Here is a 26,980-nt window from a genome sequence, read left to right on the forward strand (position 1 = left end):
TGTCGTCCGTTTTCGTGTCCAGGCGCGCTGATACGTATCTTAATCGTGCTCTGAATCCGAAATGCGTCTGCCCCCAGGCACAATGAAGCGTTCGCGTAGATTGACGTCCGTTCGTATCCAGATCACTGTACGCTTGTTCACAGATGCTCGATGCTGCTGTTTGTTTTAAATGCAGAGCATTTCTTAGCCTCGCCTGTTCCTGCGTCGGACGGTGTCAACAGTTCCGCGTCCGCAGCAGGTGCGCCTCTTCTTCCCTCCTCTCTCTCAACAGCAGCTCGCGCGCATGCGTCGGAGTCAGCCCATTCGCTCCGTCGCGGTCTCGGTGTAACAGGTGCGTGATAGCAGCGCGGTGGGGCGTGGAAGGGCGCGCGCTGCTTGCGCATGCGCACTCTCCCCCCCGTACTGCTCTCCCTCTACTGCGCGCGCTGCAAATATAGCGGCTAGCGGTCGCTCGTGTTTCAGTCACTGCGTTGCTCCTTCCTTCCTTGGTTGACGCTCGTGCCCACGTTTACTCGTGTCTGCTACTCCAGCATCACGGAAGAAGCGATGGAAGCAACACTGCCTTCAATCAGTACTGAGGCCCCAATGCTCTGCATTTACTCGTGTTCCCCTCGCGGGAAGGCGCTGGAATTTTTTTCTTCAATCCCGTGTTTTCTCATTCAAGCTTGCTGCAGTTTTGGCGAAATGGTATCACCTTTCGTACGCCCCTTATGATCGGGCATTTTTCACTCCAGTAGTGAAGAATTATCCTTTTCGAAAATCCTTTATACATGTCGTCTAGGAGTCTTATGTAGTCTCCTCTATGTCCTGTTCTTTCAATGCATCCAGCGCTGATGCGGTATTGACTGAATCAAACGCTCTTTCATACTCTATAAATGCCATGTTTAGGATTTTGTTATAACATGAACGAAATCAGCGTAGAAGATTACGGGGCCGTGAGAAGAAACACACAGGTTCTTCTTCTCTGTGTGTCTTATATGGTGTTTTTTCTCTGCCTCTCCATAAAAGAACGAAACCAGCGTAGAAGATTAAGAGACGCAGAGAAGAAACACACAGGTGCTTCTTCTCTGCGTTTCTTATATGGTGTTTTTTTCTCGGCCTCTCCATAACATGAACGAAACCAGCGTAGAAGGTTAGGAGAGGCAGAGAAGAAATACACAGGTGCTTCTTTTCTGCTTTTCTTATATGGTGTTTTTTTCTCTGACTCTCCATAACATGAACGAAACCAGTGTAGAAGATTGTATGAGACGCAGAGAAGAAACACACAGTTGCTTCTTCTCTGCGTTTCTTATATGGTGCTTTTTTTCTCTGCCTCTCCATGTCTTCTACGTTTGTTGCGTTCATGGTGCCCTTCCAACTCGCGCAACTTCCGGCACTTCTGGGTTTGTTATACTGCGCCATTTTTCTATCACTTGGTTGACGACTTGGATGTGACTCATTGTTGAGTATCCTCGCCTAAACCTAGCCTGCTGCCTAGATTGACGGGAATGTCGGCTCTTACTTATTCGGTTACTATTACATTGGCAAACAGCTTGCATACAACTCAGAGTAGGCTAATGGGTCTGTAGTTCTTAAGGTCTTTCATGTACCCCTTCTTATAAATAATAATTATGTGTGTGTTTTCTACGTTATTGGCACTTTTAGAGTCCTTGGGACTTTGTAAAATTGTGAAGCGAGTGTTTCTAGTACAATATCTCCTCCTACCTTTAAAAGTGCAATGGTTTTGTAAAAGTTGAAGTTTATTTCACATGTTTTAAAAGTGCGTACAAATAATATTACAGATGCAGGTCGCGTAGTTAAAAAACTGCTTGGGGGACCTCCCTCTTTAGTCTTCGTCACCTCCAGCTTTTCAGATTTTCATGTTTTTGAAAGTTTTTCTACTTCGTCTTTCCTTATTAGTGCAACTTTGTGAGCTACGTTTATACGCTTAGCAGTATCCCCTGATACAAGATACGCCTTCTGTAGTCTTTGTTGCGCTACTTCAGTTGATATCGGGTGTTATGTCATGTACTGTCACTTGTTTCTTTTTTCTCAGTACTGAGAAAAAAGAAATCAGTACTGAGGCCCTAATGCTCTGATTTACTCGTGTTCCACTCGCGGGAAGGCGCGGGAATTTTTTTTTTTGTTGTTCCAGATACTAGAAACTTCGTTAAGAGGGTGTTCGTCTCGTTGAGTTTCGGTGAATTTCAAATCTGCTTGATTTTATTGTGTGTGTGCCGTGGGATTCACTTCTTCAGACCTGAACTTGACAGTGTTTACGGCGTTTCGTTGGTTGCGCCGCTTCCGTCGGCGATTGTGTTCGTGTAGCTCGTCGCGTGCTTGGTGCATGTGGGGGCGTAGACGTCTGGTTTGTCCGGTGGCGAGCTGCGCTATGTAGGGATGGCATAGTTCGGCGCGTTGAGGACGTTGCTTGAATTGACGCGTGCGTTGCGTATGGTGCGAGAGCCGTTTGGCTTTTCGTTTAGTGTGCGGCAGCGGGGCGTTTTCGTAGGGTGGCATGGCTGATCGGTCAAAGTCGTTGCGGCTCCGTGCTCGCAGTCGCCGTGGTTGTTTCGGAAGTGAAACCGTTGTGGTGGGGAAGCGGGCGTAGTTCGTGCCGTCCGTTCGGTCCCACATTCCTCGGCGTCGCAAGCGTGACTTCATCGTCAGGGCATTCGATGCTTCGACTGGATCGGGTTCATTCGTTGCCGTTCTTGCCGTGCCCGTGTCGTCGCTGAAGACCTCGTCTTTTGCCCGTTGTTTCGAGAATGCTATAATCGCTATCTCTCCCATACAAGTAGGATCCTTTTATCGCGAGTCCGCTTGCTCGCGGTTGCGTCCTCTTGAACGAAATGGTGTTTGTCGTGTGAGTCTCGATCGGAGCGCGGGTGCCGGTGATCTTGTTAATTCTGGCTCGGACATGCCGCATGCGCTGGCCGTGTCGTTGCTCGTTGACGGACCTACTTTCACGAGTGTCACGTCTTTCGTCCGCTGGACTCTGGTGGGAGCAGCGGGTGTCGGAGAGCTCGTACTTTCCGGTAAGATTGAAACGCGTGTGCTGGGTCTTTTGTTGCTTGTGGCCAGGTGATTTCTGCGGTTGTAACATTCGCTGGCCAAGTCCGGATAGCACCTGCAGTGGGAGCGGAGGATGTCGCGAACAGCAGTTTCCTCCGTGTGTGCTGGGGCTTGGTGGCGTTCCGTGCGTTGTGCATTTCGTTCTCCGTGGTCAGCCCACTGGTTCAAGTTGGATGTCGTTCGTCACGTCTGGTGCGTTTCGTGCGCTGTGCGTTTCGTTTTATCTAGAAAACTCCCCTATAATTGGGGTGCGGTCGTCCGCCACGTATGGTGCATTTCGGGCGCCGTGCGTCTTGCGCGCTTGTCGTGGCCATATCCACCAATCCGGATGCGATGTCGTTGGTTGCGTGGACCCGCGCCGGGACAGCACGTGCGGAAAATGTACGTACCGGCTCCGTTGCGTTCCGTGCTCTCAGCATTCCGTTCGTGTACGTCTGTAGCGGGAGAGCGAGTGCCAGGAACATGGCGCCTTCTGGCTCGTGCGCGCTGCGTACGTTGCGCGTCTCGTTGCTCGTTGCTGGAATGACCTGCGCGTGGGCGATGTAGCTCGTGGGCGATGTAGCAGAGCAACGGGTGTTCGTGATCTCGCCAGAAATGCACTGACCTTCGATGCGTCTCCGTAATCGTGGCGATTACCTGGGAAAGGTCCGGTGAGCACGCAATCACAATTTTGCATGCGTCGTCTCGTTCATGTGGCGTGCCGTCGTGCATTCTGCCTGTGCTCGGATTTCGTGCAGTCCAGGCACCGTGGAAAACGTGCGGCCGACTCTCGCCAGTTGTCTCAGAAAACTTTCTCGTTCATCACGCAGCCTTCTGCTCTCAAAACAGCGCCGCTTGCAGGGTCCTCTGCCGTTTGTTGTCGGAGGCAGCCTGAAGTAGCGTTGGCCCATTCATTCGTTTGAAGAGATGGCGACGTTCTTCGTTGTCCTCTAGAAGACGCAAGATGGTGTCGTCCTTACGGCCAGAGCAGGGTAGCCCTCGTAATCGTAGTGCGCTCACGAACTGCTGTTTCTTCGTAGAGCATAGGACTTAGCGTTCCGTTGAAGTCAGCACCGTGTCGACCACCGCTGGCGTGGAGTGCGTCGGTGCCCCATGTCTGCGTGCTGCACTCTCGTAGTCGTGGTGCGGTCCGTCTAGGTTGTTTGTCCGTTCGTCCTCCCGTGGCCATAAATCATGATCCTGTCGACTGCAACATCTTAGCTAGGTCGTGGCTCGAATGAAAGGCTAAACAGAAAAAAATAAAATGTTTAACTAATTAGAAATACTGAGATCACATATACATCAGGACAGAGGAGCCTGAGAAGAAAACGTCTTACACGGTGCATTGTCGTAGGGCTTCCCACTGCGCGAAGGCACGTACACGGGAGAGAGCGAAACGGGACGTACGCACTCGCGTTTTGAATCGCGGGCTGAATCGCGGCTGAATCGCGGGGCAGTTGGCCAGTTGTAGAGAGGGCGCATTATGTACATGAAGCTACTTAACGGTGACCCCAGTAGCTCCAATGTGAACAGCGGGGTGTGATATTAAGTTGCAATAATGAATTATCTTTATGACGGACACAGACAGACAGACTGACAGGCCAACATTGTCGCGCTCAAGTGGCCAAAGAAAGACTATCGTCTTTAAAACCATCTGGAAAGAGACGCTGCCGCCGCTGTTCCGGATTCTGCGAACATTGCGCAACCGTACCCCTCGCAACCGCCGCCAGCCCGCAAAGTAAGAGATAAACAGAAAGACGAAAACCGGCCAGCGCGCGAAAAGCCAAAGAGGGAAGTCCCGCCGCGAAAAAGGGACAGGACGGGCGCTACGTGTCGTTGTGTCTATTTCCGTTAACAGCTAGGCCAAAACCCACACAGGTCTGATCTTACTATTTTTTCTATGCGTGTGTGTGCGGTTAACCAGAGCACCCGACACAAATTTGCTGCACCTGGCGACGCGCCGACGGTGGGCCCGATTCGCGCCTCGGTCAGCCAGCCTGCGGCAGACGTGCCGCAACTGGCGGCACACGGCGCCGCCGAGTCTACTCTCCTTTTCCCATCGAGACGGCCGCACCAAATCATACTTGGGACGACCGGCCCGCAAAAGACACGCAGCGACGAGTAGACTCTGGAGACGGCGCCGCAGAGTCGCCTCCCCTTTCCCATTCGTGGCTCGGCTGACGCAATCACTTCGCCTGCATTCGCCGGATTCAAGCTGCGGCCAGTTATAGTCCTGATTGGAAAGATTCGAACTGCACGCGGCTGCGGCGGAACCCCGGGGGTATAAAACCAGCCCTGAAGCAGCGGCTGTCCGGCGGCATTTCATCGGAGGCACTGAGTTGAGAAGTGTCTTTGTGCGAGCCATGTAACGCTCTTGCTACCTTTGTATATATTGTATATGAATGCAGCTTAAAATCACCGTCGGCTCGACAACTTCATCGCTCTCCTCTGCGCCGCGTCGATGGCGGACTGAGCAGGGCAACGTCGCAACATCTTTGCATCTGTATTGTTAACCTGTGGTTTTTGTATCTATGTTGTACAACGCGCCCCTTATGTCACACACCCTGTGGGGTCTTTAAGGAAATAAAGTGAAGTGAATCGAACAGTGGTGACTGAGCTAGAATGGCCCAGTCCCAACAGTGTGTGTGTGTGTGTTCGGGGGGGGGGGGGGGGGGGTGGAGAGGGTATCGGTCGCAGTCGAGGGCCGCAGGGCACCCAGTTGCTGCCGTTACAGCAGCGTAGAACTGCTCTGCCGTGCTTTGTGTACTCGAGAATAAAGTTTGTAGACGCGTTTTTCGGAGGCGTGATAGCTTGCACTGACGTCACTGTAGTGCCGTGTTGGTGGGTTGGTTGCACAGTGGAAATCTGCAGCTCTTATCTCGAGCAACGCGGATGAAGCTCACAGCGATCGATCAAAAAGTGCGGTGACGTCGTTATGTGCAATCCACATGTTTTACGAGACGTTCCAAGATGCGAGCTTAAGCGACAATCCCGGCGTCTGGCGTTGGCGTTCATCAATTCAAAACAATTCCTTCACGAGGCCTCACACAGTGCGAGCTTAAACTCGGCGGTATTGGCGGTGAGATGTTTGAGTGGCGCCCCCTAGATCTGACGTCAGCTTAGGGACCCGCTCCGCGGTCGTCTGCTACATTCGCCCCGCTACTACACCCGCGCCGCGGTCGTCCAGTTCTGACTGGCAGCAGTGCCTTTGCTAGAAATCGCCCGCTTTGATGCTTTGGTGCTTTAAAAAGCGTGTTTTCAATCAGATTCTGACGGCTCTGAATAATTTCAAGCTTTGTCCCACACAATTTTACAACACACGAGGAGAGAGAGAACGACTTTCAGAGAGCATCGCTCAGACAATCGTGTGTAACTCGCCCTGGTCCTATCTAGCGTATTTGCGAGTTTCAGCGCTCAGAGCTCCTCGATAAGTACTCAAAATGCGTAGGCTTCCCTTAACTATTTCTGAGATGCTCTTATGAAGACTCAACAGTCTAATGCTACGCATCAAGCAGCGGGTCGCACGGCAGGAAATAAAACAGGTGTTTTCTCTTCTTTCGTTGTTGTTAGATGAACGTTTTTTTTTTTTTTTCTGTGCCCAACGCATTCATTTTTCTGCACCGTCCTAAACGTCCTAGGAGGTTTGGGGATGTTTGCGAGGCTCACAAAGTTCATGTGAATATTCAATGCAATAAGATCTGTGCTACGGCGCAGATAACGTTGTCCACTGTACTCGAAGGCGGCTTTTGTGCACCTAATTTCTATCGAACCATCGATATCGTAACGAACTCAATCTCAACCCGAAAAGTTATGACATGATTACGGTGTTGAAAACTTGATATACTTGCTAACTAACGCAATAAATAGTATACATGCCAATTTTCAGTATAACACAATTCGAAACCAATGAATATGTCCAGACAGCTCTTTATTGTTTTCCGACCCCTTCAGTCGCAAAGAACAAATCCTGGCCTACTCGGGATGACGTTCGGTGAACTGAAGAATGAATCTTACTCTCTCGTCTTGGACTGAAGAGCCTGCCCACTCATCAGATCGATTTTACTGTTAAAGTTTTCTCCTCCTCCTTGTCCTCCCCCTCTTGAGTGCAGTTTTACTATAACGCTTATCTGAATATTCGGATGATATGGCTGTGGCAAATGTACCGAAATATCCCTCCACATCTGAACAAACATAGTCTTACTGTATGTTTGCCATACAGGTTACTCGTTTTGCTCAATAAGCCGGCATACTGGTTAGAAGCCTGGTATAAAACCAGCACGCGTCTATACACACAGCAGGTTATTTGGAAATCAACCTACATTATGTGTGCCCCATAGTGCATGTCGGCACAATGTCATGCCGTGACAACGTAAAGTGACTTGATACAATAGTTTCGAGTGTTAGGCAAGGTTGCCAAATCTGTTTTACCTTTCATACGATTAGCTGGAATCGTAATGCCTTCTGCCAAAGCCGATAGCCCAGAAGGCCTGGAATTTGTTTTGGTCTTCCATTTTCGCTGTTGTCGGTTGTCAGCCTGCGGCTGTTACCTTTGTTCCAAAGACTGCTGAACACAGAGGCTGACGCCTAGCTCCAACTCTTCCCGCTCCGCACAGTACCAGCTTCGCAGCAATGCATGGGCGACGCCGGCAATGTTTTTTTCCGGAGCGGTATCAAAAACTATACTTAAAATCACGCCTTGAGCTAGTTTACGCTATTTTAAGTCTCTTGTTAAGAAAAAAAAGTTCCGCCTTCGCGAGTTCTGCTGCGGACAAGCACAAAATCTCAACCGCGCGCAAAGAAACAGCATAGAGAGCGAGCCCGAGGGAAGCACATGACAAATGCGAGAATCCTTAAGCCGACGTCACGGAGGCGCGCTCCGCAGCGCCGCCCGTGGTCGCGCTCACCGCCAATAGTTGCTAGCGAGGGGTGGTCGCCCCGCCTGTAAACAGTAGTGAAGGTACGGGAATAACAACCACCGAAATTCACCATCATCGTCAGCGCCCTGATTACACGGCCGCATAAACGAGAAGCGGCGAATCGGGTTTGCCACTCGAAAGTAAAGCCATTCGGTAGCAAAACGCTCCTCCAGCGGCAAGATGACAGAGCTCTTCGACAAAATATGCCAGGCTAAACAAGGCGCCGCACGCGTTGAACTGGATATTATGATGTCCGATTCACAACTCACAAACGTGCTTAGGTGTACTCGGATATTTTATTTCCATTGCTGGGGCAAATTCTACCGCCGCGCCTGCACGCCGTAGTGCACGGTGGGGCTATATGCTCACTTGTAAATGGCACTACACGATACCATAAAACTAGCGAACCTGAGCAAAATGTTTCAAAACGGGAACCTAATAAAACCATATGGGCGCACGTACATCAGCCAAACTGTCGCTTGAATGCGCACAGCGAACGTTACAAACCACGCAGTCGGTTTGACGCGAGTTACGTAAATTAACTGCGACTGTTGAAATGAGCGGTTCGGCTCACGAAACGACTACACAGCGTGACATGCGTCTACGGAAACTTCTGAAGACCGAAAAAGAAGGACTTCAGTACGTCTAGTTCTTGCGTTGTTAGCAGCCTCCACCGCCTCTCCCCTAAAACAATTGGAAGGGAGCAAGCGCAATGAAGCCGCCACGCGTTCACAGGCCGCGTCAACAAAAATAACTGCGGCAGTCAACAAATCCCATCAGAGAAGAGCAACTGCGGCCGCGTTTCCCGCCGGGCCCTCACCCCCTCCTTTTTCCCTCTTCACCGTGGCCCCTTTGCGAGCGACCGCCGAAAAACGCTTACAGCGCCAAACAGGGACCGGGAAAGGAGGGAGGTGCAGTTTTCTTTGTCTAATTTTACCATCCGTGACAGTTAAGCTGCACAGCGGCACCGCTAAATGTTTGCGACTGGTACACGCGCGTCCGGACTCGAGCTCGTGATAAAACTTGTTTGCACTACTGTACTCAGGAGTGCATATACTCATGAATACACAGTACTCATGAGTACACAGTATTCATGAGTATTGTGCTCATGAGTTCTGTTTACTCATGAGTACTGTATACTCATGAGTACTGTGTACTCATGAGTACTCTGTACTCATGAGTACTCATACTCATTAGTACTCAAACTCATGAATACTCATACTCATGAATACTGTACTCATGAGTACTCATACTCATGAGTAGTGTACTCATGAGTACTGTACTCACGAGTAGTGGACTTACCCCTGTACTCACTCGTCATCGTACTCACTGTTTTTTTCTGGGTGTGTGATCACACATCATTGTACTCACTCGTGAGTTTGAGTACAAATGAGCACAAATGAGTGTACTCACGAGTGAGTACGCCGACCTATGTGTCTAGCCTAAAACTAGGTTCTTGTTTACGTGTGCGGTTATACTCTCACTTGACGGAGTTTTGTTTGAGTGAGAAATGAAACTAGCGTTAAATAATAGTAATGTTACTAACAATATTATTTGCACAATACCATGGTTTTCTAGATGAGGACAAGGCGAAGGAGAAAGGCACCAGTTTTCGGTTGATGCATGCTCCTTCGATCACTGAAACATGCAATACAAAATTTTTAAAGATAATATATAGTGCCCCCATATGCACTCCTAATGAGGATTTGCATGACACATTACCGATGCTCGATAGATCAGCGAAGTTATATTTTTCATGCATAATTTATTTATTTATTTATTTATTTATTTATTTATTTATTTATTTATTTATTTATTATACCCTCAGGGCCAGAGGCATTACAGAGGGGAGTGGGTTACAGAAACAAAGCAATAACACATGAGAATACAGCAACTATGGTAACAAAACAAATTATCCTGGTTATACAATATTAACTAACGCATTGTGAAATAAACGGTTATCATTAATGGACACGACACTTAGGGAAAGGCGGTTCCAATCACGTGATGTTCTGAGGATGAACGATTCGGAAAAATGTCGCGTGCTGCTATGTTCGATGCCAACTTTGTGAGCGTGATCTATTCGGCGAGAAATGTATTGCGGCTGATTAATGAGTTGGTTGTGTAGGGTGGGATGATGGTATAGTTTGTGAAACAATGTAAGACGAAAAGTGGTCCGACGGGAAGCTAACGATGCAAGCCCGATGATGGATTTCATGGACGAGATGCTTGCAGTACGGTTATAGTTGGAGTGAATGAAGCGAACAGAGTTATTTTGTACCATTTCAAGAGCAGTAATTAGATTATCGCGGCAGGGGTCCCAGACTGGCGTAGCATAATCGAGTTTTGACCTGATTAGTGTTTTATAAAGCAAAAGTTTCAATGAGGATGGGGATTTTGAGAAGTTACGGCGCAGATAACCCAACATGCGGTTAGCTTTGCTAATGATATGTTCTATGTGGAGCGTCCAAGTTAGGTTAGCTGAAATGTGGACACCAAGGTATTTACAAGAATTGACGGGCTTTAACGAAACGTTGTTCAAATAGTACACAGGGGGGCTGTTAGTACTCCGTGATATGCGCATGACTTTACATTTAGACACGTATAGTGGGCCTGTCAGCACCGCGTACGGACGGATGCTCATGAACTTCTATTTCTTCACCCAGGTTGGTGACAAATATTCCGTGTATTCAATTAGGGACGATTCACTTACCTTAACCGTGCTGCCAAGCCCACAGAGTCTGCTTGCTTCGTTGTGTGATTGCTTGCATGTTATAAAATTGCTGTTGTTAACATCTGGAGACGTATAGCTAAACCCCGGACCGACCTCGGATTCGTAGTCTGAAGCTACCGTAAATAGCCAAATTCTGAAGAAAATACTAAAAGAGCAAACAAAAACCAATATGACGCTCACCGCGCTTTCTGCCAATCTAAAACAGGTTGAAATAACTATAGGTAATGTACAGGAAAGGATAACTTCGATGGAAAAGGAGCTTGCACGTTTACAAAAATGTGAGGATAAGCTGGCCGAGCACGAGGTACTCTGCAAGGGGACAAAGGAACTGGTAGAAGAGCTGTCAGCTAAGATCGAGGACCTGGAAAATTGTAGTCGAAGAAATAATGTTATAATTTATGGCTTAAGTGAAGAACCAAACGAAGACAACAAATCCCTGCGAAACAGAGTTGAGCAAGAGGTATTTAAAGAGTTACTTGGCGTGGAAGTTAAAACAATTGAGCGGATTCACAGGTTGGGTTTCAAACATGCTGAGAAACCCCGGCCGGTTATACTGCGGCTTTTTGATTTTTCTGAGAAAATGAAAATAATGGCATCGTGCCCTAAGCTAAAAGGAACGGAGATTTCAGTGTCAGAGGACTTCTCAAAAAGGCTTCGTGACTTGCGCGGTAAGCTGTGGCGTTCTGCAGCTGAGGAAAAAGCTAATGGGGCGAAGGTTTTACTATCTTTTGATAAATTGAAGGTAGACGACAAAGTTTACACTTGGGACCAGCTTCTAAACTGCCGGGTAGAAGTCACGCGGCCTGCTGCGCAGGAGCGGATTGAACCTGATTCAGCTGCGCCTGCCCGTGTGACCAAGCGAAGGCGCGATAAAAAATGACAGTCTGTAACCAAAGTGCTCAGAGTTGTTTCGCTCAATGCGCGCAGCATCGTGAATAAATCTGGTTTAATCGAAGACGTAATATCATGTTATCATCCTCATGTCTTAGTAATTACAGAAACATGGTTGCATGCAGGTGTGCAGGATTCGGAAGTCGTACCCTCTACTTATAAACTTATTCTTAAAGACAGGGAATCACGGGGTGGGGGAGTAGCCATCGCCATTAAAAACAACATCGGTTTCACTATTTTGGGTGGCATTTGTGACCACGAAAGTGTATGGTGTAAACTTAAATTTCATGGCAAAACTATACTTCAGGGTGGCGTATACAGACCACCTAATGCTTCCCACGAATATTTAGAAGCCATGTCCGACTATCTTGCAGAAAATACAAATTCCAGATCGAATATTATAGTTACAGGAGACTTCAACTTGCCGGGTATAAACTGGTCTGACTTATCCCATGATGGCAAACAGTCCAAAAGTGCTGACTTACTGCTCACGACCGCGTTCAACTTTTCTTTACACCAACTAGTTTCCGACGCTACTAGGGTTGTTGACTCGTCCTCATCACTCCTTGATTTGGCCTTTGTTAGTAGCTCTCTTCAAGGCTCATCCGTTAGTGTTGAAAACGGGATTTCCGATCACAAGTTGCTTGCTTTGTCATGTCCTTTCTCTGGTACACGTTCTTTTACTAAGCTGTCAGAACTTCTTGTCAGACTACACTCATGCGGACGACAATGCTGTCTTAAAATATTTGGAATCGCGCTTCGTTAGTTTTAGCCTAATCACGGATGTTAAACAAATGTGGTCAGACTTTAAAGAAATTGTTTTCTTTTGTGAGCGAGAGTATGTACCATAAAAAGAAAACGCATTAATAGAGAACACCCTTGGTTCTCGTGAGAATTGATTCATTTAAAACGAAAAATTAAGCGACGTCGCAAACGTGGTAACACAAGCGACCTACAAAGCCTTATTTCTAATCTGAAGGAAAAAACGCGATTAGCAAAAGAGCATTTCTTTTCCGTTACTCTGAAGTCATTCATGAACAACCAACCCCAAAAGTTTTGGCGCTATCTCTCAAAAGATAAACAACGCATTTCGGAGATAAACGTTTCAGGCGAAAGTATTGTTGACGCGACTACCATTTCTAACAAATTTAATGCCTTTTTCCAATCCGTGTTCACGCAGACAGCTTCGCACGCTGCGCTGCCGTCATATGTTTTTGATTGTCCTATGCCTGAAGTAGAAATAACAGACGATGGTGTCCTCAGCCTTTTGCATAAACTAGACGTGAAAAAATCAGCTGGCCTCGATCAACTGTCTAATACTTTTTTAAGTAGATATGCTGCATGGGTAGCTAAATATCTACATCAAATTTACGTTATGTCCTTACGCACTTCGACTATTCCCGATGACTGGCGCTCGGCAAAAATTATTGCCGTGCATAAATCTGTCTCTACTCTAGAAATTAACAACTACAGGCCAGTTTCCTTAACGAGTACTTGTTGTAAACTGTTTGAGCATATTATCTATAAGGCTATCATTACTTACCTAGAATACAACCATTTGCTTTATTCTAAACAGCATGGTTTTAGATCTGGTTTATCAACCGTTGCCCAACTATCGGAAATAACAGATGATTTAATTAGTACACTTAATACAAATGGTCAAACCGACGCTATATTTCTAGATTTGTCAAAGGGGTTCGATGTCGTCCCCCATCCCGATCTGATTACAAAACTACTCGAAATTGGCATTGAACGAATAGTAGTCGCATGGATAGAATGTTATTTAAGAAATAGAACACAGTGTGTCGCCATTAATGAGTGTATCTCCGAAGAATTGGATGTGTATTCTGGAGTTCCACAGGGCTCTGTACTGGGCCCTCTCCGTTTTTTAGTATGTATAAATGATATTTATCTTACTGTTGAGCCCCCTATCCATATTAAATTATTTGCGGACGACTGCGTGGTATACACAGCTATTAATACTCGAGATGACCAAACTAAATTAAACAATGCTTTGCACTCAATTGAGACATGGTGTACAAAGTGGGGTTTAAAAATAAATGCTGCTAGGACAACTTCTATTACATTCAGCAACAAAAAGAGGCCCCTCGGCTTTACTTATTCTTTAGGTAATGCTACCATAAACAAATCTGATAAGGTGAAATATCTAGGCGTCACACTTACAAGTAACCTTAGTTGGGAAACGAACATTGATAACGTTTGTCAGGCTGCACTTAAGAAATTGGCATTTTTGAAAAGAAAGTTGCGCAATACCCCTCCTGCTGTGAAATCAAACGCTTACAAAGCACTAGTACGACCTAAGTTGGAGTATGCAGATGTCATTTGGAGTCCTTACCCACAATACTTGATAAATAAAATTGAAAGAGTACAGAATTTAGCTTTGCGCTTCATTTATTCTGTTTATTCGCGTCACTCCAGCGTAACCACTTTACGTAATAGGGCACACCTCCAAAAACTTGAGCAGCGTAGCGTCATATATAGCTTAAAATTTCTTTATCAGCTTTACTACGGTCACTTCAAATTGTCGCGGGAAAACTACATCAAAGAGCCTTTCAAACATTCAGTGAGAACTCATCACGGTAAGACTATTAGGCAACCGATTAGTTACATTAATTTGCATACATTTTCTTTGTTTCCTCGAGCAATTTTTTACTGGGATATGTTACCTGAAGAGACGGTGAACTCTGTGTCGTTGGAAGTGTTTTCTCAGCGTATTGATAATATACGCTTTGGTTGAAGTGTTGTTTCAAAATTGGAATACATTATCATTTTCATTTTCTTTTCCATATGCGATTGTGTAAGCATATTTGCGCCTCCGCCTATGTGGGTTGTACGTTTTAAAATTACGTCAAGCAACACTGATGTATTGTCGAGTTGTATGTTGAATTTATGCCGATGTATTTCTTTGACTTCACTCCTGCATGGGCCCGAGAAGGGCCTGCAGTATCTGTAAATAAAAAAATAAAAAATAAAAAAATAAGCCATTCATTACACCAGTTACTGACCTTGTCAAGATCGGACTGAAGGAGGTTAGTGTCCCTGTCAGTGTTAATTTTGCGAAAGATAACACAATCATCTGCAAATAAATGCATGTTTGAAGATACGAGAGACGGCAGGTCGTTAATGTAAATAAGAAAGAGGCGAGGACCTAAAACTGATCCCTGGGGAACTCCAGAAGAAACGGGGCACAGAGAAGAATTGCAGTTGTTAGCAGCAACGAATTGTGATCGGTTAAGAAGGAAATACTCGATCCACTTAAGCACGGTAAGGTCAAGTTTGAGTCGGTTAAAAAGTAAGAGTCGGTGACATACCTTACCAAATGCTTTGAAAAAATCCAAAAAAAAAATGCAATCAGCTTGAGCAGATATATCTGAAATACGATGTAACTGGTGAGTAAACGATATAAGTTGAGCCTCACACGCAAAAGATTTTCGAAAGCCATGTTGCGCTGATGAAAAAAATAGGTTAGATTCAAGAAAATTTACAAGGTTGGTGAAAATGATGTGTTCAAGCAATTTACAACATGTACGTGTTAACGAAATGGGGCGGTAATTCAATGGAGAAGATTTAGTTCCCGATTTGTGCAATGGAGCCACCTTCCCTATTTTCCATTGAGCAGGAAGAGTAGATCTATCTAATGATTGCTGAAAAATTTTGGTTAGTATAATTGAAATAAATGAAATGGCATTTTTTAGAATTTTTGGATCAATAAGGTCGTGTCCAGGAGATGAATGGTATTTTAATTTATCAATCAATGAAGCGACACCCGGTGCTTCGACCAGCACCGGAGTCATTGTAATGTAATCAAAGGAAGCTGCAGTGGGGAACACAATTTGAGAAGTTGTAGAGAAGTTTGTGACAAATGAGTGATTCAACAAAGATGCACATTGGTGGGATGGAATGATATTGCCTGATGAATCCTCTAAGACTATGTTATCGTCACGGGGCGGGTTAACTAATTTCCAGAATTTCCTCACGTTAGTGTCCAATGTGGATGGGAGGGTTGTCGACAAAAAGTAATGTTTGGCAGTTTTAAGCGCTGATACGTAAACGTCGGAAGCGGTCTTATAGGCAGCCCAACGAGACTCACTAGGAGACCGCCGTGCTGATCGAAAAAGGCGTTTTTTCTTATTAGACAGACGTTTCAAATTAGAGTTATACCATGGTGCTAACGGATTACCAGTGATGGTATGTTGCGGAATATATTTATCTGTTAGTTCATGCACTTTAAAGGCAAACAGATCCCAGTTTGTTTGGACAGAGCGTTCGTCAAAACCTTCCAAGTAAACGTCAACGAAGGATGATAGTTCTCGGTAATTGCATCAAAATTCGCTTTTTTGTATTCGCGTATGGTTTTTACTTGTTTTGTATTTTTCCGCAATGACATCTTAACTGAAAAGCTGAGTAGGGAGTGATCACTAATTCCTGGCAAAAACGTGAAAGGCGAAGCAAAATCGGGACGTGTTGTCAAAATTAAATCAAGAGTGTTAGCAGAACTGGATGATATTCTGGTTGCGTTAGTTACTAATTGAGAGAAGGAAAAAGTAGAACAAAAATTCAAAAATTATTCAGCTTGTGCAGAAAAGGGGGACAACGAGACCGGTTGAGGATTCCAAAGTATGTTGGGCAAATTGAAATCATCAAGCAAAAATAATGGATAGGAAGGAAAACGTGTGGCAACAGTGTTAACAGCGTCGTGTAGTTCACTTATAAATGAGGTGAATGAAGACGGTGGGCGATAGCATGCTCCTAAAACCAGTTTTTGGTGACCGAGGTTGATGGTAGCCCAAATTATTTCAAGAGCGCAGTTAATTTGAACACATGATGAAGGGATTTCTTTTTATATGGCTAGCAGCACCCCCCCTCCCCTCCGCGCAATCCTGTCACATCGATATAAAGCATACCGATGGGCGTCTTGAAAAATTTCGAAATCGTGCACGTGTGCGTGAAGCCAAGTTTCAGTTAGGACATTAATATGGGCGGTACACGTGTCCATTGCGGATGACAAAGAGCCATGTTTGTTAAGTACGCTTCTGACGTTGGTGAAAATGACTGATACTTCTTGTATTAATGATGGTCCTCTGGCCCTCACGTGTCCCTATGAAGTGTTTTTTGGCGGAACATCGTTATTGCTGGCCACTTCATGTGATCGTTCTACTTCTTCAACTCTGTCGGATTGAGTGTTGTACATGTAGCATTTGTTATTCAAAAACAGCTTATTGTACCGGAGTGGGAAGCGTGGCGAGTCTGGCTGGCTGTTTGCAAAATCGAAACGTTTTTGCCGAAGCATGCGTGTCGCGGGAGAAAAGTCTTCGCTGATGAAAACATCTTTAAGTTTGAATTCACTGCGCAAAGACAGAAGTTTATCCCTTATTTTCGAGTTCGTGAATTTGGCAATGATAGGACGACATTTGGTTTGAGTGAAGAATCCTAATCTGTGCGCGCGATGGATGGAATCTGGCGTGAAGGTATTAAGAACAGAAGTAACAAAAGTGGTTAGTTTTGTTTCTGTTTGTTCCCACGTCTCTTTCGAGTCCGGAATGCCTCGAATGATCAGATTGTCTCTGCGGGATCTGTCCTCAAGTTCGTCCACGCGGGACTGTAACGTGCTGTTTTATGTAGTTAATTCCTCGATAGCTTCCTGAGTTTTTGTTAATTCGTTGTCATGTTTGTCTAAGATCTTAGTTTTTTTCTTCCAAATCATCTAGTCTTTTTAGGATGCCGGTGACTTTCGATTCTATATTTTTTTGGCCATTTTTTATGCCCTAATGTCGGCAGCTAGGTCAGAGTGATTTTTTGATGCTTGAAGTGAACGAGCATGAACGTCTTTTAGTAGATGAAACAAAACGGTCATTTGTTCAGCAGGGTTCTCTGGCAATGAATCAAGTTCTAGCAAGGCCTCAGAACGAGTTGTAGGCCCTGGATTCGACTCAATATCGCCAGCGCGTAACAAAAGAAGGGCAGTACAAATACATTCACCAATACTTTCACACACTACCCGTGGGCAGGGGAACAGCAAAAGGCACCGATCGCTAGAGCGCTTCGCATAGAGCGAAAACTTTGTACACACCTGCACAGGGAAAAGACGAAGATCAGGCGCCATGCCGTAACCGCTGCTCCCGTGCCCACTGAAGGTGTAGGCGGTCGGGCGGCTTCTTAAATCCGGGCTTGGGTAGGATGTCTCTGTCGATGGGTATGATTGTTGAATGCAGCGCCCCGTAGGAACAGTCGCATTGGTGATGGGGGTGTTTTCCGGGTTGTCGCCGTAGAAACTTGCTATCGGAAACAGCACGGGGTGGCAAGGTCATGAGGGCGATAGCCACGTGGCGACGAGCGCAAGCATATCCTGCACAGGGAAAAGACGAAGATCAGGCGCCATACCGTAACCGCTGCTCCCGTTCCCACCTGTACTTCGACTCTTATATGGCCCACGTATATACCTGCACAGAGGAGGCGCAGTAGTAAAATTCATTCATGCGAGCATTAACCGCCGATGTCTTGGCCCCAACCTCGTTGGGGGTTAAGAAAATATTCTGTCCTTCCCTGTCCGCCTTCCCTAATGAAGGGAAACGACCACTTCAGTTCGCGCTCGGTTTTCCCAGAAATAACTTTGGTTTTGGCCAAAAATTTGTCTGTTTATGGAAACCGCCTTCGAAGCCCCTTGTGCTAACGTACATATGCGAATTCTTAAGTCGTGATGGCATGTTGTGCATTAGCGCAAGGCGAAGTCGACCAAGAATATATCTCTCCCTTCAGAAGTAAATGAATTTGAGTGTACCTATAAAATAGTTATTGCGCCTTATCAGTTATATATCATAGTGGTTAACGGTGAAACAGCTCCCAAATACAAACTATAGAAAGCGAATCAGATTGCTTAGCATGAAACAATCATCCAACCCAACCTTCGAGCAGTGGAGGGCTTCCCTGGCCAGCCCGGACCCAGATATCCAGCGTAAGTTGGTGACCCGAGCACGGACGGCCAGCCGAAGTCAAGGCATCCCGGACTAGGGACGCCTTCCACGGGGCGACGCCCACACATCAGCCTCTGCTGAAGAAATAAAAATATTCTCTCTCTCTCTCTCTCTCTCTCTCTCTCTCTCTCTCTCTCTCTCTCTCTCTCTCTCTCTCTCTCATTCACTAGTGTAGAGTATTCAGAATAACATGTATTGCATGTAGCATACATGCATGTAGCATACCATCAAAAAGTTGAACTTTAAATTTTTTTTATTTGCGACAATTACATCTGCACGTATCGGTTCAGTCAGGACCACCTGCAGACATTCTTCAGCTGTGTATATCCATTGGAAAGAAGGAATAATAAACCATCCCTCTCGCAGTCCAATACGCGTAGCACAGCCTTCCTATTTATGTCGTCAAACCGGTGACCGCGGAGATGCCGTCGCAGACCTTGTCAAATTTCCGAGCTTCCATCCAGCGTGCTCACAGCAACAAGGACGACGACGAAGTTACACTACCAGAGCTGGGTGGCAGTAATTCTGTAGCTGATTATGAAAGTATCAGCTCATTCTGGTTGAAATCACCAGCATTCTTAGTTTCATCCAAAATAATGGGGGTAGGATAATGCCATCAGCCACTATGTATCACAACACGACAGAACATATTCTGTGTTGCAATTCCGGCAACTAAACAAAAACAAATTTACATTGACAGCCGTGCCATGTCATTCTTCAGCAGGTTATGTTTGAGACATGAGAAATTATCTGTTCAAGCTGAATCCAATTAAATCCTGTACACATACATCACTACATTACTTTTCATGCGTACAGCACATACAGTACATTACTCTTTGGCTGTGAGAACAAGCAAAGAGAAACACAGAAAAGGCAATGGGCCCATATATATGAGCGATTCCCGTGAAATTTTCCCTCCAGACCTTTAGGGAAATTTTTAATGCTATCAGCGAGTCTAAGATGACCTAGTGTGCAATCGAGAAGTGCACGGGCCGCAATTTCTAGGCCCAGCCCGACCCGGCCCGATAGAGACACGGCTCAGGCCCGGCTCGGGCCCAAGAAATTTATAAAAATTGAGCCTGAGCCCGCCCGGGCACCACGAACTTTTAAAATCTGAGCCCGAGCCCGGCCCGAGCCTGACAAACTTCTAAAATATGAGCCCCAGCCCAGCCCGAGCCCGCCAGAGTGTTGTTAAATATCATCCCTAGTCTGACAGGATTTTAACATGAACTTGAAGAAGTTTGCTGTTAACCTAAAAAGCATAAGCACAAAGCGAATACGACTACTTTAGAGTTAAATTTCCTTTAAACTTGGACCGAACTGTGTACAACTTATCCTCACTTAAAGGGACACTGAAGTGATATGTAAACATTGCGGGATTACTAGCGCAAATTGTAGTCCGGAGTCCCCAGGCCATGTTTCGACCACTCTAGGCGCGTTTACGCGATTTTATTTAGTAGAAAAACTAATTCAAAAACGCTGTCCTCCTCTCTTTACGCTCGCCCACTTTCTGTGGCGTTTTCGTGTGACGTCAGGAGGGGATGAGCTGGCAATTGGCTGCGCCACGGCTGCGCTACTGCACGGCTCCCCGGCTGACAGAGTCAGTCGGCCCAACGTTTCGTCCGCCGGCCGCCGGCGGGTCGTCGCAATCAAGGAGGTTAAAAAAAAATTGGCTTGGTCGCAATTCGAATTCGCTTAGTTGAAACGAAGCCAGGACACGTTTGTGAATGGAAGAATGTGCCTTTCTTTACTTGGTTTGTTTGTACACTGTATCTAGCTCCAAGTCAAGGTCGCTTCACACAAGCGCTGCACATGCGACGCTTCGCTGACTGGTACGCCAGTAGGAAAATATAAGGCCTCTTAAAGGCGGGAGAAGAGTCAGCGAAGTCAATATAGGTACTAAGCAAATAAAATCAACTGATATTTTTACCGTACAGCGTAAAACTAGGGCGCGGGAAGCACTTTTGCGCTGGGCGAACAAGCACAGCGGTCAGCAGCACGACTACGCATCTGCGAACGCTTTTCCGTCTACGAAATGCAATTGCTAGACGTGAGCTACTGTGGAAACTCGGGCGACGCTTACTGCACGAGCGTAGTACAACAAAGAGTCAGCTAAGCGGCTTGAAATGCCAAAAATAAATAAAAGTGTAAACCGGTTGTGCAATATATACCCTATATTAGCAAGGCATTCGCGTCCCGCTCCGTGGCCTAGCAGTCTGGGGCGCTAGGAATACACCGCAAATGTTTTGCGAGTCACGAGTTCGAATCCCCGCGGGTACGTGCTTTTCTTTTTTGTAAGTTAACTTTTTTTTTTCCGCCGATGTTTTCTATATTGAGTTCACCTTTTTTGGGGCCGCAACGTTCATGGCTACACGAACTAGTTTACAAAACGCGCGCAGGCTGGCACTGGCGCGCTAGCGAGTTCTCGTTGGCGTGCTGTTGTCATAAGCACCGACTGCTTGCAGGCAGCGGGCACAGGCCAGAATGAACAGACCCTTGGCCTGGTGCGAACACGCTTTTTACGATACAGGCATGAGGGAGGCAAGCTCCAAATATGGGGGAAAAGCGCATGACATTTGGGCGTCTGCGGGTACGCGGAGGGCGTTCATGCACTGCGTAGGTCTCGGCTAGTGAATGCTACGACTACAAGCCGTCCTGGGAGGCTTATCTTGTGCATTTTACAGCCGACAACATGGCAGAAGCGCGGTACGATGATTACTGAGATATTGAGAATGCCCATCCAACAAAGCCATTGGTTATGTTTTACAGAACCGAAACCGAAACCGAAACTTGTGTGATTGCTAACCTTGGGCACCGTCCAATCACGGCGCCCCTCCTCTCAACGTCACAGCCTTAGTTGGTGCGGCCGCCGCAAACAGCGCATGGTAGTTTTTCTTCTTTCGCGCTTTATAAAATAATTACCGATTTGTCAACCGGATAAACGATGAAAAGTGTGCTAATTTGAGCCAGTCTACGCAGTGCAAGCAAAAACGGGAGCTTGACAAATTCACTTCAGTGTCCCTTTAAAAGCTGTATTTTCGGTAGTCGTGTAACTTCATTTGCCAGTCTTCGAAATCAAGGCACATCCGTGGATAGCTCAACTGATTCCGAGTAAATGAATTTTTTTATTATTGCGATTCTTCAACAGATATTGCACCTTTCGTTCTTCCATTCCTTGCTGAAATTTGATCAGACGATGCGTCCCGTTTCACCATTTGATTTTTGTCTTTCCCCCTACTTAGGTTGGCAGCATTATTTTATCTGCGCTTCTGTTCTTTCTTCCCTTTAGTCACGGCTCTAAAAAAATGCTTGCGCGAAAAATTTATGGGCTCTGCTAAGAAAATCGGTTCTTCAAACTCTGTACACACTGCGAAATCTAGATCACCTTTGTTCTGTTTGTTTTATTTTTGAAAAGGAGAGAGAAAATACAATCATATTGTAGTCTGTGGCTGAAGTGCCCTCGTTTTCTTGCCCGCTGTCTCCCACTAAGCTGGTGGGACCCAGACGTTTCTTTTATTGATATGAAGGCTTTCTCAGTGCAATCATCTTTTTATCATATATTTTAACGGCGTGGTAGTGAATTAGCACTTCCTTTTTTTGTTTTCACTTTAGCTGAATTATTAACAAGAAAACTTTCTCTTGTCAATAATTTAGAATTTGCGGCACAGGATAGCCAGGCGTCAGGAACTGCCCGGGCCGGATCGGACCGGCATGGCCCGAGAAAATTTTGCTTCAAGCCCCCGCCCGGCCCGGGCCCGAGAAAATGCGTGCTACCCGGGCCTAGCCCGGCCCGCGGGCTGGGCCGGGCTCGGGTTTTCGCGCCTGCCCGGGCCCATGCACAGCTCTAGTGTGCAAGTTGAAGGAAAGGAAAAAAAAACAGTAGGAGAAAGGTAGGGAGGTTATTCAAGGAAAGAATGAGAACTGTCCAGTCGGCTGCGCTACACATGGAAATGGGGATAAGGGGCTTGAAAGGGAAAGAAAGGACTCGTATAAATAAAGAATAGAAAAATGAGGAGAAAAAAAAAAAACAGGGTGTGGAATAGCAAGTACAATTTCTATGTGTGTTTCCGTGTCACGCACTTCAATCTGCTTCTTCAAGACGAGAATTCATTTGATTGCTTTCAGTGCACGCTGTCTACAAGTGAAATATGAGTGATTTGCTGTGTACAAGATGTATATACTGTACACCATTTGTATTTCTTTCTTAAGTGGAGCTGCTCCTTTCTGGTAGGCTCTTGTGGCAAACTGACACTTATAATTGCACTTGTTTTGTTCATGCTGCCTCTCACTTATGCCTCTCATTCATGCTGCCTCTCATTTCATTTATGCTGCCACTATTTATACGAGTTTCTTTCGTTCTTCTGCCCTTTTTAACTACAAAGAGTTTTCTAAATTTAAATTGGTTTTCCTCGCAAAATATTGTTGGCTTCTAGCCCTGTTTGTTTTAGCTTTAAACCTGCCATGGCTTTGCTGGAGCCAGTCAATTCCCCACATTATTTTCCTCTTTCCTCTTTGTGAGAGAGGGGGATGTGAAATTTTGAAGGGCAAAGAGCCATGCGGTGATAATAATAAACACTAGCACAACTTTCTTTGTGTTTGTAAGTACTGAAAGCTATAGTGACCACCAACCCAGAATGGCACTGCATGTTTTGCATGATACCCTTTTAGTTTCTGGTTTGCTTTTGCTAAAATGTTGTTTAGGCTGCTACTAAATAGATTAATTGTGACCTAATGCAACCTGGCAACATTATTATTTTATCTTCTGTGACGTCTCTGAGCACGCAACCATTGCCAAATCTTCTACGCTTGCTTAGAAAAAGGAAAAATATCTTGAGTGAGTTTCATGATGCACATAACATATTAATATTAGGCTTCGGTATTTCACGGTTATTGAATCTAAGCTAATGCAAGGGCCACTACCTAAAAGCATTTCAACTGGAGACAAAAGTTGACACACATGGTGCAGGGGTCTCGTATGTTTAGCACGATTTTCATTTACACGCATTTCTTGGAAGCATGCTCTAGTTCGAACTTCCGTTCGCTATAAAAGCTAGTAGTTGTAAAGAGCACCTCAACTGATCGCGAAGACCATAAGCTGACGCATCCGGGGGGGGGGGCTGGCGGCGTGTGAAACATGTTAAAATGACACTGTAGACACGGGACACCAAAGAAAAGGCTACACAGTACTAGCGCTGGATATCAACTGAACTCTTTTACCACACACACGAGAATATATTCAGAAACAGCGCTTGCGCGAATGCGAGGGAAGCAATCAGGAAAAAAAAACAATCAGGCGGAAGCACTCATCTCCACTAGAGTTGTTGGATGGCGCTTCCAGCTCTCCGGCGCGCGGACGCCGGAAGTTCGAGCGCTCGTCCCGGAAGTCGGGCAAATGGCCGCCGTTCCAGCATAGCGCATGCTCCGTATGGGCTTGTTTCGCGCGCATTCCCCCAAAAATGTCTGCTTTTTGCACCGTCAACTGCACAAGCAGACCAGAGAAGTCGTCTAGGAAGACGTTTCACTTGGAAGTATTACAATATTCTGTACGACGTGCGTGATACGCAGCGAAACGCAAATGTCAAATCAGTGTCGTTTTTAAGCTGTGGCTCTTGTTACGCAGATTCCTTCGCTCTAAGCCGGATTTATACCGGCCTTGGGTGGCAAACTTAACAAGGGACAAGTGGGCTCAATTCCCAGGACGCAGGCTCCACAATGACCACTTTACTGACAACTGTTTTGATAGAACGGGCGCACGAACTCGGCTACAGCCTGACGCCGTGCCCACGTTTTTTTTCTTTCCCGAAGCATCTGGAAAAGGTATAGTACGACACGGCTCGGCATTTTGGTATAGCGACCATGAAAAAAAAAAGATTACTGTGCGGCCATCGCAGTTCGCTCATTTAGCGTTCGTATAACTTCGCCTGCAGTTGATGCTACATTTATTAGACACTGAAATCGCCTGCATTGGCGCCAACTTCTTTTGTAGTAGATTTGCAGAGTCGCTTTAAAAATACCGCCCTACAAATTAACTCGGAGTACAATAAAATCTACATGGAGCTGTGAAAAGCTGTGCAACCATGTGCTGTAAGCAATGAAACGTAATTGGAAAAAAACATCTCCATTACGTTACAAAGCGCGAGGTCTTAAATTTTAAGTACCCATTTTTTTCTTTCAGTTTTTGAAATGCTGCTATCTGCATTATGTATCTCAGTGGTGCTATGATAGCTTTCTAAGATGCTAGGGGTATAATTCCCAACTACACATGCTTGAATTCATACTGTAAAGTGTTCCGATGTACTGACCTTCAAAGGTAAAGCAGGAGCAAGCTCCGCACATGCAGTCATTTTCAGGATTTTTTTTGTCGGCACGTAGAAAACCTCAAATCGGTTCTTGTGTTTCAGGCAGCTTCCTCCGTGTTGATATCGAACTCGCTTAGCTAGTTGATTTTCGGATAATCTAAGTCCTTTCACGGCTGGTAATTTATTGTTCTGACTAATACAAGTCCCGTCACGACTGTTAAATTATTGCAAGACGTGCACCTTAACACGAATCATAAAATCCACTCGCTAGCATAAATCCCGTTCGAGCGGCGTCGTCTCCTCACAAACCAAGACCTAAGTGACGTTTTCGTTCTCCTTGGCAATTAAATTCGGCTTCATATTAACTTCGCAAGTTTCCGTGTAGCATAAGTTGCGATCTGAACGCTATGTGTATCGCCAAAATGCAATAAAGTGAGAACAAAATGCCAAAATGCGCCGATGGGGACGCTTATCAGCGGGTGAGAAGCGTAGCAGACGCCCGATTTCCGGGATGAGCCGTTAAACTTCCGGTGGCAGTGCGCGCACCCGGCCGCGACAGCGGCGATGAGCCATCCAGCAACCAAGTGAAGATCAGTGGGCCCGATCGCATCGGAGTTCGCTGGTTTGGAGTGCGGCCGACGGACGGGTACTGGGGGGGGGGGGGGGGGGGAAGGGAGAGAGGGGGGTCGGGAGCTGGCACTCGGCCGCTCACACCAGCAGAGCGAAAGCAGGGCGACATCCAAATCCAGCGCGTACAACGGGCGGCCGAAATGAAGTCTCTCCGAAGCACAGGAGCACGAAAAAACACGTCCGCGCCACTCGGAAGTGACGACCAAACTCCCGTCACGCATACGCAAACGCTACCTCTCCTAGCGTACGAATTACCCGCTCATCTACGCGCTACCCTTCCAAGGTGCTGGAGAATGCAGCACTACATCTAACGCGTTAGCATGGCCCAAACGTTCGCTGCCTACCCCAGGAAGAACCTCACACAACGTTTCTACGCAGCAAAGTTGTCACGGCGCATTCGCTGCACCGGTGGTAGCCATGATGGAATTCGTTGGTTGCTAGGTGAATACCCACTACTGCCGCAAACTCTAGCAGGCAAAAAGACAGCAGGCGACGCTGGGAGGGTGGCTTCATGGCTGCGCTAAGGTTTAGCACGGTTTCAATGCCCCGGCTGGCCGGGCAGCTTTTGCTCTAGAGTCAATAGTATTAACTCAATGGCCGGAACGTCATTGGGGAGGCAGAACACTGTGAAATAAATGCGTATTTTCGCGGGGCTCGAGCAGAACATTCCCTCATTCACACTCGCGAGCAGAATGAAAAGTGTCCGCACAGTGAGCACCTCTTAGGTGCTTTTGATAGGCTGTGTCTCTGGCCTATTGGTAGGCGAAGGTGAAGTTGGCCGGTCAAACGTCGCAAGCTTGAGAAGTACGTGTGGTGCCCGCCGGGCCTGCTACGAAGAAGGTGACTGCCGCGTGCAGCCGGCGATTCATTGCTTTCAGTAAAAAGGAAGCAGGTCGGAGCTCCGTGGGTGCGCTCCGTGCGCAATGCTAGTGTAACTATAACCAGCAAACGCCATTAGAGGGAGCATTCTCTAGAGTCAACGAGCGACTGTCCTTTTTTTTTTAGGGGGGGGGGGGGGGGGGGGGCGGCACAGTCGCCTCAACGACCAAAATTTTTACTCAACTTTGGGTAAGGGGAGAGAGAGGACATGCGGGTGGTAAAACCTAAAGCTCACTCCCAGAACACCACACGCGTGGAAAAGAGGAAAAGAAAGCATGTTGAGAAGTTGTTCGCCGTAGGGTCGCGCTCCCTTCTGAAGTGCACTTCGTTTTGACCAACTAGCGAGCGCAGATGTCTCGGACGGAAGTGAAATCTTGCGTAGCTTTAAATAAACGTTTAAATATTACAGAAAGGTTGACACAAGAGTGACAAGAACTCGGTGAGCAATAGCTGCCAGTAGCCGAGCCTACCTCTAGGGATGACTTAACAGTGGAGCTTGACGAGTGGGAGCTGCCAGCAGCAGGATCCGGCGTTCCGTTTAACCTGAACTCTGGATTCAGCTTTCTCAGGTATGACAGTATCAGGCCTACCTGTTTCTCTCGTGCA

General features: G+C 46.5%; 1 pseudogene; it reads left to right on the forward strand.

Annotated features, from left to right (window-relative positions):
- Positions 1 to 10,591: 10,591 nt before the first annotated feature.
- Positions 10,592 to 11,563, forward strand: LOC144168250 (uncharacterized; annotated as a pseudogene).
- The last annotated feature ends 15,417 nt before the right edge of the window (positions 11,564 to 26,980 follow it).

This window comes from Haemaphysalis longicornis, unplaced genomic scaffold (assembly GCF_048455015.1).
Source record: "Haemaphysalis longicornis isolate Haplotype H1 unplaced genomic scaffold, Haemaphysalis longicornis Haplotype H1 scaffold_2, whole genome shotgun sequence".
In the NCBI taxonomy this organism is placed as follows: domain Eukaryota; kingdom Metazoa; phylum Arthropoda; class Arachnida; order Ixodida; family Ixodidae; genus Haemaphysalis; species Haemaphysalis longicornis.